We start from the raw sequence: 5,940 nt of genomic DNA on the forward strand, positions 1-5,940 counted from the left end.
TGTCAGGACCCATCCCAGGCCAGTGTCAGGACCATCCCAGGCCAGTAGTCAGGACCATCCCAGGCCAGTGTCAGGACCATCCCAGGCCAGTGTCAGGACCATCCCAGGCCAGTGTCAGGACCATCCCAGGCCAGTGTCAGGACCATCCCAGGCCAGTGTCAGGACCATCCCAGGCCAGTGTCCTTGGACCATCCCAGGACGGCCAGTCCTGATTCAGCATAGACCGGTGGGAAACCAAGGGAGGGAGCTTCTAGACCCATGCCCCACCCCCCGGAGGTGGCGGGACCTCTTTGGGGCCAAAGGTCCAGTACTTAATGGCAGTCTGAGTGGCCTATCGGGCTTCTAAAGAAATCAAAAATGGGGCCGTGAGACGTCAACGTGGAAATACGAGCCCAAAAAGATGCCACGAATCCGAAAGAAGGGCTCCTGTAGCGACACATTGGATACCCTTATCAAAATAGGCTCCTAACGTGCAAATGTGATCCCGTCTTGAGTGAAGTGCTGGCTGCTTCAATGATGTAGGCTACCGGTACATGGAGACCTTGCATCTATCAAATGCGGTGCTACCAGGCTAACCTGTCACGACAGGGTCTGGGGCACAAGCAGTCAAAGCCTCAGTTGGGGTGCCGTCTGATTCCCAGCCTGTCACACCCCACGTGATCGCTCTGTTTCCCGCCTCGGGCGGTAGGCGTCGTCCCCCGAGCTCCGTGTCGCAGCAAACGACGTTCTGCCGCCGCCCAGTGGCGCCGCGCCCTCCGTGCGGCGGCCAAGCATAGTCGCAGTGCGCACGATGGCCGCTGGGCGGCGTGCCAGCGGCGTCGGGGCGGGCGGTACCGGTCGTCGCGGATCGAATGCCGACGGAGCGGCCAAGCAGCGCTCAGTGCTCCTGCGACGGACGTGTGTGCGATGTCAGGATGGAGGCCGCGCTAGCTGTCGCGCCCGGCCGCCGAGAACAGGTCAGTCGGCCAGCGGGGTCCGGTAGCCTCACGGGCCCGCCCCCGTCACTCTTCGCCGCTCCACGAGCGCTCGAGGGGTTTTACCTATTACAGGTGTCCAGTGCGGAGTGCCATTGTGCTTATGGATTGGCATGCATCAGAAAGTATCCTCGCCGCCCAGGGACAGCTCAAGGCGCTCCGATCACGGACAACTGCCTCTTCCCCTCCCCGCCTCCCCTCTTCTTCGTTACCAGCCTGTATCATGTCCGGTGGCATTTGTTTACAGGCGGTAGTGGTCCGTCGCCCCGGCGTCCGATTAGGTCGGCGGGTGGCGCTAGTCGTGCGGTAGATTACCATTTGCAGTGGTCCCTAATGGCCCTTCATTGTTAGCGTTATGCCTGACTCGATTGGAACTAGCTGCCGGACGGGACCGAAAATGGACATGCGTGCCAAACACAGAACATACAAGGATACTAGGCCATGTCTTGTCAAATTGAATTGGCCAGCATCACGGGAGAGAGCGGCTTAGAAACATTTTGATTAATTTATGTCTGCACTAGAACCTAGACTTAATGTAGAATATCGGTCATTGGGGCACGGACGCACCCAGCCCAATCCAGAACACTTTGGTTCTCGTGCCCATTGGGGCACATGTTATTTGGAGAAAATTCATCGTTTTCACCTAGTTTCCTCCGCAGAAATGTCAGCATTCCATCTCAAAGGGTGAAAAGCTTATGCCCTCAACCAGATCGAGGAGTCATGAAGCTCAACATTTGCCTTGTCTGGGTTTCATGATGCGGAACATGACGAGAATGAGGCAGGAACGACCGTACGGCGGCTCTCAACGTCCGCTCTGAGGCCGCACGGGGCGCGCGCATCCTGTCACGTTATCTGCAGCCGTCTCCACCCCGATAAATATCTGTTAAGCATTCCAAAGATGGCCAAGATGTTCACCAATCCTTCACGCCATAGAGTTAGTATAGGCCTGTATGACAGCGCAATGACAGAAGCTACAGCCACGAAAAAACATCGAGCAGCAGCTAAAAGACGTCTCACCAATCCCAGGACGAACCTCCGACTTCACGCTTGATGGGTTATGTGTTTTAGGTCATGTGAAACATAAAATTACAAACTGGGTCATGTGAGGAGTAAAAATGACTTGTTTCAGGTGAACCTGCTATTTGTGTAGGTATTAAACACGAAAAGTATGCGAATATATGAGTCTTTCTGCGGAAAAACGCAATAACAAGATATGCGCGCAGCGTATGCGAAGCCTCATGAAATCCTTTTGGGGCAAAAGACAGGATTCTCTAAACATCTTTCCTTTTTTGGGTGTGTGGAGGCGGCGGGAACATTTTTTTCGCTCATACTCCGAATGGAAACAGGTATGTTTGACGAATATAACGTCGATGACGCAATATGCAGAGGCTACATTCATTCCTGAGTGAGTCATTCCTGCAAATATCATGTGTCAACTCTGAGATAGACAGACACTTGCATTGCTAGAAAGCAGCAATGAAGCAAAACAGCTTTGTACAACAACATGTGAAAAGAACTGCAAGACATCACGTGAATCCGCAAGTTCAGTAGCCCGACCTTCCGTTCAAAATTTGCCCTTGACTTGCTAAAGCCAGGACTTGCTTCAAACTTGCTCAAAACCGATACTTGCTTTAAAGCTCACTCAAAACCAAGAGACGCCGTCTGCCCAGCAAACTATATGAGTTGTCATTCAAACTACATTACCCACCAAAGTGCACGTCCATTGTCCTGCGTCAACACACATCACGTTCGCCCCGTGCCCGCTCCTGACTGTACTGTCCGCGTACTGGTCGGATCACTGACCTTGCGTCCGGAGCGACGGAACTGAACCAATAAGTACACTGCGGAGCATGCCTCCCCACGGCCACGCCCAGCCGGGGGCTGCGTGGAGTGAGCGGAGTACGGCCTCTTGCAGATCAGCCCGTCTTGGGCTCGGCGTGGGCCGTGGCTTACACAAGCCCCACCCGGGTTCGCTGTGCTGTGAGTGACCCAATGCAGAGTGGGACGATGTTTTTGGATGTATATATATATATATATATATATATATATATATATGGGTTCCGTTCCTAACGTGGAGACGTTCACCGGCTCCGGCTCTACCAGGGTGTGACGAAACACATCGCTTTAACAGTCACGTGCGTTGGTGCATATCCTAATGCTGGGGTGAACAACCTCAATCAGTGATTCCAGCTGTGAGAGGAAGTAAATGAGATCGAGGGTGCATGCTGGACCGCATCGGAGACCGAAACTCTGACACACCCGGCTCAACTTTGTACTTAAATCCGATTGGACAAAAAGTGTTATTTTTGGGCTTTGCGTAGACCGTTTGCAATATGAGAGGGGCTGTTCTACTATTGGTCAGCAAATAAGTTATTGCAGCTCGGGCCGAGTCTACTGCCAAACACGTCCACGGTCCTGAATTGCTGCTTTCATTAGTTCTTCACAGGGCTTTTTTGTCCGTATTGGATAACAACTAATCACGATATCACCTGCTGGCGCGGCTGAGACTGTCCGAGTGAAAGCCATTCGCCTGCTGCGGCAGTTCGTCCGCAGTATCCACCGCTTGCACGTGATAATTTGGACCAGCTGAGAGGCTGGAATTTAATCACTCGTTTCGGGTAAACGCGCGTCGGCGACTTCAGGCGGCCCGACTGTTTCGGACGTGACCCTGCGGACAGCGGCGCCGGATTTTCCTGTCCGTATGAACCTGGCAGGTCGCCCTCTTCCGGGAAGGTCGCATGACTGCGTGGTATGCCCGTTGGCCTCGTGACCCCACCTTGTTGCTGGGCTCGTCGACCGCACTTTGCAGAGGCCTGGACCGGCTGTGCAACACAGCAGCTCTGGCTGGTATATTTAGACAGGCCTGAGGGTGGCCCGGTGGCGGATGACCGAGGTGGCTGTCTCTATAGCCCTGGGCGTTCGGAGCCGTGTCTGCGTCCCCTATGACTTCAGCACACCGAGTGTTGTCTCGCTGGAGTGATCAGGCGGGGTTGTCCCTTCCGCGCTTGTTATGCCGTGCTTCCGTGCTTCCGTCATTCTATGTCAGTGTCTGCGGAGCTCTCCTTTGTTGAATTGTCCGCCATCTGTGACTGAGATCCTGTGCCGGTCACCACTGGTCGCGACTGTGGCAGCCATCGACTGCCTGCTCCGCGACTTCTACGGTGCCCCAGTCCAGCTTCACCCCGCGTGTCCTCCCTTGTTCCATCGACTGCTTGCTCCGCGACTTCCACGGTACCCCAGTCCAGCTTCACCCCGCGTGTCCTCCCTTTTTCCCGCCAGAGGATTGGTATAGCTGCGGAGTCATCAGCTGCACTTGCCAACGCGGTTCTTCCTGTCACCGTCATCCGGCCGGCCGCGGTGGGGCTGGTAGGGGACTGCTAAGGGTATAGGAGGCTGCTGATGGAAGGGGGGGGGGGGGGCTTGACCTCCGTGAACCACTCGTCATCGAGCCACCTCTGCTCGCCAAGTGCAGGCGGGTGCAAGTGCCAACAAAAAGCGACCATTTCTCGGCTGCCTGTCCCGTGGTCCGACATTCTTTTAGGCTCGTCGCAGGCGCCTAGTGGGTGCCCCGCTTCTGCGGGCTGTGGCTGGATGACTGCTGTATAGAACACCGGGATGCGTCACGTGGTGGTAACATAAAATATGCTGATGATCATGTGCGGACTGGTAACGGCGTTGCCAATGTGTTGCGCTCCTGTCTCTCGTTTCCTTAGGCGGAGGATCTGTTCATAATTGGATCATATGGCAAATATCTTAAAAAAACATTAAGTGACTCGCCTTGTCCTTGTGCTAGGCCTTATGGCATAAGGACGCATCCAGTACTGATGCCGGCTATTCGCCAATGGCTAGCGCTGAGTTGTTAGAACATAAAACTGCAAGCGTTGGTAAGGATTGGGAAGCCAAGTGCTCTGATGTTCTGCTGGCCAGTGCTGACCGGTTAAATAGAGAATATTTCTCCAAGCAATCTCAATAGATGCTTAGTTTACTGAGCGGAAACAAACGTCGTAGCTCAGTCAGATCGCAACCCAATGACAATCCGACATACTCTTGCAGAAAACGACCAGTGAGCGTCAATCCACATCATGTCCGCCCGCGCGGTGATGCCATTTGATCCAGCTTAATGAAATATGGTTCATCGTCAGGGTCATTTCCATTTCATCTACCAGCACGAAGTGCGTGAACCTCTTAACCTTTACACTCCACACTCGATATTAGCGCCCCTCAGTGCAGAGTACGCACCCCAGATGATTCTCCTCTGTTGTGTCGCTTGTTGAGCGCTCCCTGTGTGCGATGCGCGACAGAGTGCACTGTCAGTGATACGAGACGGAGAGAGAGAGAGAGAGAGAGAGAGAGAGAGAGAGGAGAGAGAGAGAGAGAGAGTAGAGAGAGAGAGAGAGAGAGAGAGAGAGAGAGAGAGAGGAGAGAGAGAGAGAGAGAGAGAGAGAGAGAGAGAGAGAGAGAGAGAGAGAGAGAGAGAGAGAGAGAGAGAGAGAGAGAGAGAGAGAGAGAGAGAGAGAGAGAGAGAGAGAGAGAGAGAGAGAGAGAGAGAACGAGAGAGAGAGAGAGAGTGAGTGTGTGTGTGTGTGTGTGTCTGCTGTCTCAACGATGTGAGACAAGTAGAGTCCGCTGTCAACGGCGTGAGGGAGTCCACCATCAGCCTGCTGTCTCCCCCATCTCCACGGCGTGTGCCAGTCCTGCGTGCCTCTGCCCGGCCACAGCCCACCCCAGCCCGTCATCGTCGCCTCCGGGCCGCGCCCTGGCGCTGTCAGCACTCTCCTCCTGCCCTGCCGCCCGCGCCCACCGTTCATACAGTATGCATTGCTGCCCGGCCGATGCCCACGCTGGCTGCGTTCTGTCTGTGCCGCCGGCTGTTGTCAGTTGCGTCACGTGCAGCAGAGTCTGCGCCGACGCGCGCGCGCCCGCCACCGGCGACCGGCTCCGTTCGAGTTTGGCCACGGCGGAGAGT

Source organism: Pollicipes pollicipes, unplaced genomic scaffold (genome assembly GCF_011947565.3).
Source record: "Pollicipes pollicipes isolate AB1234 unplaced genomic scaffold, Ppol_2.1 Scaffold_4295;HRSCAF=5057_pilon_pilon_pilon, whole genome shotgun sequence".
NCBI lineage: Eukaryota > Metazoa > Arthropoda > Thecostraca > Pollicipedomorpha > Pollicipedidae > Pollicipes > Pollicipes pollicipes.